We start from the raw sequence: 13,106 nt of genomic DNA on the forward strand, positions 1-13,106 counted from the left end.
GCAAGACTGGCATCCCTGCTTCTTGTCTCCTACTGGTTCTGCTTCCCTGAAGAACTCACTGAGACACCCACCTTGATCCATGATGTAACTGCGCCAACATGGATGACTGCGGTGGCCTTCCAGCTGGTGCCCCTGCTTTCTGCCATTCCCCCACCCCTGAGAGCCCAATCTGCCCACCACAGCTAGAGTGATTCTGTTGAAGCCTAAGTCATATCATGTCCCTTGTCTGTTTTTCAATGGCTTCTTCTCTCACTTACAGTTCAGTGCTTGTCATTGTGGGCCCCCAGGCCCTACATTGTCTCTCCTCTGACTGCCTGTGACCTGATGCTTCCCACCGTCATCCTGCTCACCTGATTCAACCACATTGGATTTCTTGCTCTACATGGAAGACCCCAAACGTGTTCCTACCTTAGGTACTTGTAGTATGTTTTCCTCTGTAGAAACACTCTTGCCATGACATTTTCATACCTTCTTTGAGAGAAATTCTTGTGGGTGTCTGACCAGGTCTTGCTTTCTCAGACAAGCCATCACCATCACTTCCTAGCCTTTTGGCCTGCCCTCTTTTACTTCTTGGCATTTGTATTATTTGATATTATATTTTCTTATTGTCTCATTTCTTTTCCTAAATATTCCTGCTAAAATATATGCTCCCTGTGTGCAATGACCTTTTCTATTTTTATCTTATTTCTGTCTGATGTACATCTAGGCTCTAGAATTTGCCTGTAGCATGTGAAAAGAGCTGAAATGAATTTTGAAAAATAAAGTTATTAATGGCTACTAGCACATTTTTCTCAGTAAACACATAAGGAACAGGGTGACAGGGAAAAGAATTGATTATGGATTATAATGAAGACAAACATTTTTGGTCATCTTGGAGCAGGCCCCAATTGTGGAAGCAGTATTGAGATCTTTTTATTTTTTAAAATTCTTAACTTAAAATTTAAAAAATTTAACACTGAGTTTGAGGGCTAGAATAAATTAGGCTTTAAACATATCAAGGAGAGAACTTTTAATTTTTTTCATGACAAAGTATTATTAAAATGATCTGAAATGAAAATTCAATAGGGAATTTCTAATTGCAGAGTTTAAATGACTGTGTATGCCTTTCATTCAAAAGAATCAACTCATCAACACTCTGTCTTGATGTGTATATGTACATCACTCATCATTTAAAATAGTTAAGCCTGAAATGAAGATATGTGACAGTTGTTTAACAGCCTCATAACAAGTCAATACAAGTCATCTTATATACTGTTGTAGCCTAGAGGCATGTAAGATATTATTTTTAAGTGGACATTTTCAAAACTTATTTTTTGAACTTCTTTGCAGTATTTGACCTAGATCTGAAACAAAGCAATTTGAGTCAGTATTTTCTTTAAGAAGATAAATTGACATGATCCAAATATAATTTGTCTTATCAACATAAGGAATGGAAAATACATAAAAAGGCATCTTCTTTAAGATTCTAAATAGATATTCCCTAAAATTTCATGTGAAATTTTCTGTTTATCATAACTTTCTTTGTAGGGAGTTTTTCCATCTAATGACTGCTATTTAACAAATGGGGTCTCTAAGTTGTGTTTCTATCATTGAGAAAGAGATCTTACTTTACAAGAGGTTCCATTCATATAATCTTGGTAAGATAAACATAGCAGATATGTGAGAGTGCTTGTTAATTACTATTACTATATAGATGACATCCCTCAATATTGCATGTGGGAGTTGTATGAGAGAAGCTTTTAGTCACTGTATTTGTTTACTCATTGATGCATCCAACAAACTGTGAGTGTCCACTCTATGAGAAGCACTACATTCAATGGTAGGGAGTCCTATCTTCAGTGAGTCTTATCTTCAATGAGCTTATGTATAGCAGAAGGAGAAAAAAAATGAAAATTGGATCTTATTTGGTCTTGCTGGTCATTGATCTGTGTAGGTTGGGTATTCATCTTTATCCTCTCACAAAGTGAGGTGTATAATCCCATTAGGAATCTACATTTATTAAAAGCTTACTGTTTGTGGAGAGTAAAATAAAACACAAAAGTCATCTTTAGAGTGCTTAATAAATCTATAGTCTTATTCAGAGAAACATAGATCCCTTTGGAAAAGTAGCAACAACCAAATAAGGAGAATGGAATAAAAAAAATCAAGGCCACCTCATACAACCTGGCATTAGAGATACATAATGTGAAGAACATTTAGATCTTATTTAGTTTCAAACACAAAAATATAATATTATTATCCAACAGTTGGGTTAAGACCAGTCAGAATCAGGGCTATAACCAAGAAGGACTGTTGAAGCATGTTGTGTCTCTGGCTTGTTCACTATGGAACCAGTTAGCATCACTTCGTAGACATGCTGCAGAACTGGTTGGTGGCAGTTATTTCTTACTGATACTTCTACACTAAGGTGTCTTTCTGACCTAACTACTCTTCCTGTAATCACTTCTAAGAGCAACTGATACCACTTGCAGAAGTCAGCAAGTGTTGCCAAGTGATAAGTCACTCGGAGAAATCAAGAGTGAAAGGGTATCCACAAAGGGAGAAGAGTATGTCCAAAGGCAGAGGGACCAGAGAGAACAGTGTGATGGTTAGAGTGGAGGAGAATGTCAGTGGATGTGATGCATCGTGGGGACTGAGAAGCCAGGACGTGGGGTGTGTTTATCTGAATGCTTAAGTCACCAAGAATGATGAACCAGGAGCCATTACTATTCATGAAGGGAGGAGAATGACCACGAGGGCCTACACTTTAGAAAATGAGGACCAGAAGAGAGAATATAACAAATGGCAGGAGAATAGAAGGAACAAAGCAAAATTCTTAATCAGAATGGAGGTAAATTGATTTATAGGTGGCAGCGGAAGATAGGGGAGGACACTATTCCCACTTTCCAACCTGGAGTTTGGTAAAAGATGAATCAATGGTCCCCACTGAAAGAGCAACAGTAGAGAGCATTCCCTCAGCAGGATGAGGGATGCTCTGAGAAGAGATTGAGGGCACAGGGTGTACACAGCCCCCCCCCCCCCCCCGGGGGGGGGGGCGTGCAGTGGATGCATTGGGCAGTGGGGATGCAGTGCTAGGGCAGGGCTGATAAAATGAATTCCAAAGCGTTAGAAGCTGATGCTGTCTGGTAGAGATTGCCTGAGGATGTACGCTTATGAAAATAGTTCTGAGTGGCAGTGGCATGATAGCTCTGGTCAGTTCTGCTTAGGATGATATTCTATAGAGTTTCTCAGCCTCGCATCATTAACAATTTAACCAAATAATTATTTGATGTAGGGACTGTTCTGTGCACTGTAGGATATTCAACTTAATCCCTTTCTTCTACCCATTTAATTCTCTCTATATACCACAACCAAAAATGTCCTCAGACACTGCCTTATATCCCTCGGGAGGAAATATCCCCTAGTTGACCACTGTATTAGATCCAGCAGCTTCACGCTGTTACTGTGTCCTCCAGTGACAGTCCAAGTAGTAGTTTCTACATCTTAGCTTTGGAGGGCTTGTGAATAATTGGTCAGAGAGGGTCCTTGCTGAAGTCAGGGGGCAAGATAGATGGTACAGAAGCAACCGATCAAGTAAACATCATCAGTAAATAGGTTCCTGCAGTAAGCATTCAAATGTTTGGGGGAATGAAGTAGGAAAATGTTTGCCAGAACCAGGACGTTGCAATAGGTAGGTGATGTTTCGTGTGGGTGAGATGTGTATGGAGGACAGTGAAGAACCAGAGGTGTTACAAATAATACTCTGCTCAGAGTGTGAAAATGTGTGAATATATGATTCATGGAGCAGGGAAGTACAGGACTTCTGGAATATCAAGGCTGAAATGGATACAAAGCTGATTGAAAACAAGGACATGGGGCCGGCGCCGTGGCTCACTTGGTTAATCCTCTGCCTGCAGTGCCGGCATCCCATGTGGGTGCTGGGTTCTAGCCCCTGTTGCTCCTCTTCCAGTACAGCTCTCTGCTGTGACCCGGGAGGGCAGTGGAGGATGGCCCAAATGCTTAGGCCCTGCACCCGCAGGGAGACCAGGAAGAAGCACCTGGCTCCTGGCTTTGGATCAGCGCAGCACCGGTCGTAGCGGCCATTTGGGGAGTGAACCAACAGAAGGAAGACCTTTCTCTCTCTCTCTCTCTCTCTCTCTCTCTCTCTCTCTCTCTAGCTCTACCTGTCAAATAAAATTTAAAAAAAATTAAAAAAAAAAACAAGGACATATCAGTGAAGTGTGTCAATTAGCAGGCTGTATATGTAGAGATGGAAGTAGGGTAGGGTTGAATAAAGCCGTAAGTCAAGAAAAATAATGTCTTGAAGGCCAGTCTTTGTAGCTTCCTGGATGAAGTGTTATTGGATGCCAAAATGTATGAGTAACAATCCAGAGCAAGACTTGAGTCACTGAGGCCAATTAATGTCTGCATTAAAGGAAGTATAGAATTTTTACTGATTCTATTAAACATTTGCATCATCTAGGAACTCCCCTTCACTGATTCCTTGCTTTTTGGACAAATATTAGGTAACACTTTGAATTCTTGTATAGTTATTTCTATAGGAAAAGCATGTCCTAGACGTAACGAGGGGAAAATTAGAGTTGTCCATTTTAAAAAGAAATTGGCTTACAGATTCAACATGTAGGTTTGATGATACTGGTTATTGTGAAGCAGAATAATAAATAATAAAGTTTTTGAAATTAAAAGGGCAAAATTTGGACTTTGGAAAATTCCTGAGATAATACCTCCATGATGTGATTTAATTGAATGACTATCCATTCCCACCTATCACTCTATCTCTTGTATCTCACTTAATTTTAGTGTTTTATGCTTATAGTTCTATGGTGGATGAAGGGGAAAATCAGGAAAGCTGATGGTTTGAGATTGGGTAAAGGAGAATTTGTTATTCAGGCCAATAGATGTAACTAGCCACTGGAATAAATTAGTTACTCCTGCTGGACGTGTGGCTTTGGAAGTCACCAGCCCAATAAAGGAAACCACAGGATTCAGCAAGTCACCTTAGGAAAGAGGAGAGGAGGGAGAAGACAAGGGTGGACCCTCAAGGATGGCCAACTTTTAATAGAAGGTATAACGGGGAATAAAGGGCAGAGGAAGAAAGAGGGAGCTGAGAGGCAGAACTAGATTTCAGCAGCATGGAAAGAAAGGAAGGAGATGTGAGTGTGGAGTAGTACATGATATGGAAAAGAAGCCAAGTAACAGAGCCTAGAGAGAGTCATTAGATTTAACCGAAAAGGTTGTTGGTCTTTGAGGGCACAATTTCAGTGAAGTTAGAGCGGAAGCCACCATTTAAGATCTGAGAAGTGGATAGAATCTGAGTAAATGGAGGGTGCAAGTGAGGAAGAGGCAAAGGAAGCACAGGAGAACCATGAATCTAGACATTTCTTTTTTTTAATTTTTTAATTTTTAATTTTTATTTTTTGACAGACAGAGTGGATAGTGAGAGAGAGACAGAGAGAAAGGTCTTCCTTTGCCGTTGGTTCACCCTGCAATGGCCGCCACGGCACGCTGCAGCCAGTGCACCGCACTGATCCAAAGCCAGGAGCCAGGTACTTATCCTGGTCTCCCATGGGGTGCAGGGCCCAAGCACCTGGGCCCTCCTCCACTGCCTTCCCGGGCCACAGCAGAGAGCTGGCCTGGAAGATGGGCAACTGGGACAGAATCCGGTGCCCCTACCAGGACTAGAACCCGGTGTGCCAGTGCCACAAGGCGGAGGATTAGTCTAGTGAGCCACGGCGCCGGCCTTCTAGACATTTCTAAGTTAGCAGCGTAATAGATGGAAGTTGTAAGGGTAAAGATACTCAAGATAAACTGTCTAGGTGTGAACTGTATCAAATAATCTTTGTAATTCTGTTTCTATGTATAGCCAAAGCAGCATTGCTCACCTTGGATATTATAATAATTCTGTTTTAATGTGCTAAAGAGTCCATTATATATGATAGCTGACTTCTGTCTTCTGATTTGCAATGGTCCTGGTCGACAGAACATTGAGAAGCTCACTCCTCAAATCATTTTCTGTGCTCTGTGGTTTTGGTGTGTTGGCACCACCAGGGAGTGTGTTGGAAATGCAGAATGTCACAGCTGCCCAGGGCTATGGCATCAGAATCTATATTTCCCCAGTACCCCCTTGTGACTTCCACTGATCAAATAGTTTGTAAAGCAGTGCTGAAGAGCCATGGTTCTAAACTTGGCTGTGCTTTGGAATTGCTGAGGAGAACATAGATGCCTAGATCCTACCCGCAGAGGATCTGACTCCACTGTCCTAGGTAGGGCATAGACACGGCTCATGAACAACTTTTACAAGACTCACCAGGTGACCGTGTAAGTCCACACTCGGTGGTCCCAAAAAATAATGGAGCCTTGACTGGCATTTGAGAAAGAAGTGAACTGACCTGTTACCTGTAAAAGTAGGGCTATATGCTTTGATTTCTCTGATCAGTGGAGTAGGAGGAAGCTAAATTACATAAAGTCCATTAACTACTTTGCTTTTCATAGAGAAAAGTTAAGCTTAAAAATGCTATATAACATAACTATATGATAATGAATGCAAATATGTAAACATGTAGTTGAAACAGGGAATAACATACAAAGTGAAGTGAAACTTCAAAAACTTCCTAGAAATTATAAATAGAAAAAATAAAGTGTATATGCATGGAAAAATATTCCTAAACTCCAACTTCCCAAGGAATTTTGGCAAGGAATTTAGTATCTGTTCCCCAATTTTTTGGTCAAGAAATAGAGACAAAAATTTCTAAACTAAACATTCCCAAGTCCTGTTTTGGCTGTAGTAATTATTGAAAATCCAGTGCCTTAAATGACTTATACCTATTCTATAATAGAAAAACATACCTGTCCAATTATCTATCAAGTTAAGGGTTATCTATACAGCCATGGGAACAAGGCTTATATAGGCTGCAAGGAAGCCCTTCCGTTGGTATGGATTCTGCTACCACTGTGTCATCTTCTAAACTCAGCAGGAAACATGGGTAGCCTGGGGGTCATTATTTCCCTCATTCAGAAAATGAGTCACAGTGCAGAACTGGCTCCCAGAGGACTATGCGCTGTTGAGTGCCTACTTTGGTTTCCTTTTCCTTAGGTCTCAAGGGCCCGTGAGTGTGGATGGTCGCTCTTCTACGCTCTTCTTGACTTCCACAGAATTCTGTGCTGACCTTTCACAGAAATGTCCACTTGATATTTGTGTGGTTCCTTTTTAAGAGGATGTTAGGCATTTATTTGGGAGGCAGGGAGACAGAAAAAAATAGACAAACAGAGAAAACTCCCAAGGGCTGCTTCATGCCCCATGTGCTCTCAACAGCCCAGGGCTGGGTCATGGTGAAGCCAGAAACTCCACCCATGTCTCCCATTTGAGTGGCAGGGACCCACACCCCTGGGCATTCTGACCTGGAATGCAGGCTTCTCAAATGGTTTTTTAACCACTGCACCAAATGCCTATCCCTTGTGTTGTTCTTTAATAACAATTCCCTCATTTAAGCCTCACTAAAATCATGTGCAATACATAGTGCAGAGGTTATAACTTTGTTTTATGAATGATAAAACTGATTGATGTTACCAAGTAATGACAGAGTATCCTAAAGTCCAGCCATACTTGAACATACTCTTGATAATACCAGGCCTACTAGTGTGAAAACACCCAGAGGGGCTGGCGCCATGGCGCACTGGTTAATTCTCTGCTTGTGGCACCAGCATCCCATATGGCACCGGTTCTAGTCCCGGTTGCTCCTCTTCCAGTCCAGCTCTCTGCTGTGGCCTGGGAAAGCAGTAGAAGATGACCCAAGTGCTTGGGCCTCTGTACCCGCATAGGAGACCCGGAAGAAGCTCCTGGCTCCTGGCTTTGGATCGGCGTAGCTCCAGCCATAATGGCCATTTGGGGAGTGAACCAATGGAAGCAAGACCTCTGTCTGTCTCTCTCTCACTGTCTGTAACTCTACCTGTCAAATAAATAAATAAAATCTTTAAAAAAAAAGCATCCAGATCTAGAGTTGTGTTTTTTTAAGCTGTCCTTGAAATTCTACTTCCTGTTTACTTTTACTTCGGTTTCGTCTCACAGTTTCTTTGGTTCTGCCTTCCCCCATGCCATTTTACTTCATTCTCCTTTTTTCTCCTATTTTGCCTTCATCCTATAACATTCGTTGATTTGTCCTTTTGTACCTATTTCACCCTTGCTTTATATTACAAACTCCAGTTTCACTGATAGCCTTGTCTACCCCAAAGTGTAAGATGTATACATTCCTATCCGTATCGGGATGATAGTAAGTTGGAAATTGGGAGTAGCTAAACAGCTCAAATGTGCTTTGTGGCTGAATCTAAGCAGCCAAGGAATGTGTACTATTTTTCCTTGGCCCGATGGCGGCTTTCAAGCAACGTCTTGTATATTACACCTTACTAAACATAACTTTTCTCTGTGCTCTTTGAGTTTGTTTTTGTTTCTCAGTAGAAGCAAAAACCAGATATTTTATCAAAGTGACAGTGTGGTATTCATTTTTCAGATTTCTAGTTCTTGGAAGCATGCCTTCAAAAGCCACAAAGCTCTTTAATTGTCCGGAGCACCTGTTTCAAAATACCTCAGTGTTAAACTATTTGTTTTCTCCCCTTAGAAGACCATAGTACAAGTTCTGTTAACACTTTGACACATCGCCAAAATATACAACACTCATTTGAGATGGAGTGTTAAAGGGCCTATTCACCATTTTTTAAGAGAAGGAAAAAAAGGAATAAGGGTCTTTCACACGTTCCCTCTGTAATTATAAATGTAAAACCATTCTTGATTCATGTACCCAGCAGATGGAAATATTGTGAGGGTTTACTGTATAGCTCACTTGTATTTTCCAGCAAAAAAATATATATATATATTGATTTTATTCATTTATTTTGGATTTCTTTTGCCTCTTTTTTCTTGGTTTTCAAGGTGCAAAAATAAGAAAGAAGTTTTTATATTAGTGAATATTAGTGAAATCAGTCATGCATATAGGTAGGTGTCCCCGTGCCTTGAGTGAGTGCCACTGGGCATTAACCACAGCTCTGGCCAACCACACATAGCTACCCTTGTTCTCTCAGGCCCTGCCCCTCCGCTCTCAATGCCCCAACAGTTCTCCGGTTCTGGACACCTTTGAAAGCAAGGTGTGCTTGTTCTGTGTGATTGCTCACCAGTAATTGCTATACCTTGCAGGCTCAGCGTGCACTCCACTGCTTTTTCTTCTTCTGATTCCACAGGAAAGATATTGGGGACCCATTTTTGCAAATAGAGTGTTTTCACTGTGCTTTACTTGGGGGAGGGAAATTTTAAAAAATCATGGAAAAAGGAATTAAGAGATAAGTTTATTTTGTTGAAAATACGTATAGAAATCTGAATTCTTTTGTTTTTAAATGTTTATTTTCCTCTTTTTGATAGGCTGAGTGATGGAGGGAGGGAGGGAGGGAGGGAGAGAGAGGGAGATTGGTTGGTTGATTTTCCATTTGTTGGTTCACTCCCCAGTTGCCCACAACAGCCAGGTCTGAGTCACGATGAAGCCTAGAACTCCATCTGGGTTCCATTCCTGGGTGGCAAGAGTCTGTGCACTTGAACCATCATCAGCTGCCTCCAACAATGTACCAGAGAAAAGCTGATTTTAAAGTGGAGTAGCCAGGATTCAGTGATTCCATGTGGAATGACTTAACCCAATGCTCCATAATGCCATGCATGGTTTTTCCTTAATGCAATGAACGTTTTGAAGACTCCTGATAGATGGATAAGTAGCATTGTAATATAGTCAGACAATTTACATAATGCCTATTGCACTCCTTGCTTGGACAACTTCCTACAAAAGTGTCCATGTTCTGTACAATCTAATCTGGATATCCTACAGCAAGGCTAACTCAAAGGTAGCCTCTAGAGACTGATGGTTGACCTAGGCCTTGCTGGTTCTGAGAATCACAGAAGGAGACTCAAAATAGATGATGACGGCCTGAGCCCAGTAGTTGCTCTTGAACAACAGTAAGAAACAAAGAACACGCACCCAGGGCAGGTGAATTAGAAGCAGAGACAAGGGAGCTATAATTTGCACAATGAAAGAGCTTCCCTGCCCTGTCACTGACCGTGAGTAGCCACCCATGTCAACGGTCCTCTGACTCAACACTCTATTAAACCCTGATTGTGTCTTTTCTACAGCCTTTTATTTCACCATAGTTTCCTTAGCTCCCCTGTTGGCCCAAATCATGAATTCATATCATCACTTAAAACTATTCTTCTTCTCAAAGGGGCTGATGTCACGGCACAGCAGGTTAAGCTTGTCACACGTGAGACCAGCATTCCATCTTCATCCTGGCCCAGACCTGGCTGTTGCGGCCATTTTGGGAGTGAACCAGCAGACTGAAATCTTTGTCTCTCCTTCACAATTGCTCTGCCTTTCAAATTGGCATTTCTATGTTATAAAACATTTTATTCCTCAAATCAGTTACTTAAATAATTAGTTCAGAAACTGATTACTCTCTGAGCTCAATGTGGCCTGTAGTCTCCTGAAGCTTTCGTTTTCTTCCAGTTCATAAGTTCTTTCTTCTGTTCATCTCTCTCTCATGTGGATGAGATTCCCCCAAAACCATAATGTAATTATACTCCATGAAATGTGAATTTACTTGTCCCTCTTTTTGCTGCATGTGTCTAAAAAATCCTTGAGGATAAACCTACTGTCTTTGGACCTCCACCCTAGTAGCTAGACGCTGATGGAAAATTTCAGGATTTCACTGGAAATTCAGAATCACCAAAAATGAAACCCCATTGCTTGGCAGTCTTGCAAATTTCTTTAGTCATCTCATACTGACTCCCTGAAATTATTTTCTAAAACATTCTCTGTGGTCCTTAACCCATTTCCTGCCATTCCCTAGAGGGTGAGAATGCCTCCGTCTTCCTAAAATCAAACAAATATCCTACTCAAATATGCCTCATCCATTCCTAACCTCCGTTTAAGGTTATGATTCTATGTATTTTTTTTTAACCCCGAGATCCCTTTCCTGCTTTGGGAGAAAACCTTCCTGGAGTTTTTCTCACTGCTGCTGATTCAACATCTTCATCTTTTATCTGGGCTCTTACCACTGAGATTTGGTTTCATTTGTTTTAAAACATAAAGAGTACTCAATATAATTTTCCGAATGTCCAGTTATGTACTTTCTTGAATCAGTAAATGTTAATATTTTCCAAATTTTTTTCTCAGATTTATTCTTGAAGAAGCAAAATTTATAAAAATCATGAAACAACTGCACGTTGCTCATTTTCTCAATTACAGTTTACCACGCCCCTTTGTTTACTCTTCGCAACACTTTGAGAGTTTCAGATTTGTCATAAATAGTACCCTACTGTATATGTGACTTTGTTTTCATTCAGTGGTATATTATCAAATGTATTCATGTTGCTACAACTAATGCTAGTAAATGCTGGTTTCTGTGTGCTAGCACTTCTCGCCTTCTTTCTGCTGTTACAAACGACCCTCCATGACCATCCCTCTACTCATTCCCCCCATTGACTTCTTTCCGTGCTCAGTCTGCTCCTCTTCCTTGCCGGATATCACCTACTTCTCTTCTTGAGCTCAGAATCGGGTGTCAAAGAGTTACCTATACCTGATGCCATTATTTCCATATCTGTCACTTTTCAAATAGTGTAAGTTTGTCTTTTGCTGTATAATTCCACCAAAAGAGCTCTTGCTTAATAAGCAGGCGGGAAGGAACTCAAGCACACGATAAATGCGATGCAGAGGCTAGATTTAGACTTTGCTGTTACTTCCCTTGTTCTACATCATTGGAGCTGGTGTTCACTTCCACCGAGGCTACAAAGTCAACTGCAAGATGGCCCGAGATCCAATAGCAAGGGAAAGGCACCACTAGTGTTCCCTACTTAGAGTCGTAAAGCATTATGACACTTCCCAGAAAGAAGCATGTAGTACAATCAAATGTACAAAGAGGGAGCCTGAAACAAAGAAGGTAACTTACTGAGTTGCCCAATGTCCCATGTACAGTCACATGTGTGGAGAAAATCACTTAACTCTCGTTCATGCATTTATGTATTTCTTTAAGAGAAAATAATAATGAGTAACGTGCTTGATACAACCGTAACAGAAATGGATGAGACAAAGAAGATGTCACTACCCTTGCCCTCCTGGAACTCATCGTCTAATGACAATAGCAGGTGTGATGAGCTTTGAACTAAGAGCATAGGGTGATGCTTGCATAGTTTAGCAGTGCAGAAGCCCGGTTGCCTGGAGGATGTGGGGGAGCCTTCATAGAGAGGATGGTGTAGATGGCCCTTAAAGGCTCAGGACAAATTCACTTGCACAGTAAGTGTAGGAAGAAGATTTCGGGGACAACATGAATGGCTAGTATGTAGAGTGGACGAGGACAGCTGGCACTTTGATACATAGTAGGGACCTAAAAAGTATTTGTTAATCCAGTGAATAAGCAAATGAAAACCCCTGCAGAGATAAGAAAGCCAAGGAGCTTCTCTTTGGCTCACATGCCCTGTTCTGATCTATTCGGAAAGACAAAAAGGGGACAAGGAGAGATTTGTGTGTCTTCTATATCACTTTACATAACATGATCCACAGTTGTTTACACTATTTCATGTGCTGTTAGAACCTCTCAAAAATGCTTCAGATGAGTGAGTTTAGTAGAGAGGGAGCTTGCGTCTGATTTCTTGGTTACCCCATAAATCACGGTCAAAGTAAGACAGGGATAGAACTGATGCAAAGGCACCAACAGACACAGCAAAGGGTAAACTTGCAATGAGGCAGGAAAGGTAACCACTTTTTCACCCAGAGGGTTACCGGGTGCAGGGAACCCACTGGCACTCCTGGTCAGACTGGCAAGCTTCTGTCCAGCTCCTGTTCCCCCAGGAGTGTTCATCTGCAGTGGTTCCACCTGAGAAGGAGATGCGCCTGGCTCTCGGAGAAGATTCTGTCTGCTCACCTTTCAGGTTTCTTTCTTCTCTACAACCTTCTGGCCCTCTCAGATGTTCTGAATTCTCAGGTTATATGGCCGTTTCATCACCCAGCAGGGGGAAATAAACACAGTCCCACCAAATTCTTGTGTCTTCTTACAAATCTGGGAAAATGGGAAACACACCTCCT

The sequence above is a fragment of the Oryctolagus cuniculus genome, chromosome 9, assembly GCF_051225735.1.
Source record: "Oryctolagus cuniculus isolate XC-2025 breed Fujian yellow rabbit chromosome 9, ASM5122573v1, whole genome shotgun sequence".
NCBI classification, from domain to species: domain Eukaryota; kingdom Metazoa; phylum Chordata; class Mammalia; order Lagomorpha; family Leporidae; genus Oryctolagus; species Oryctolagus cuniculus.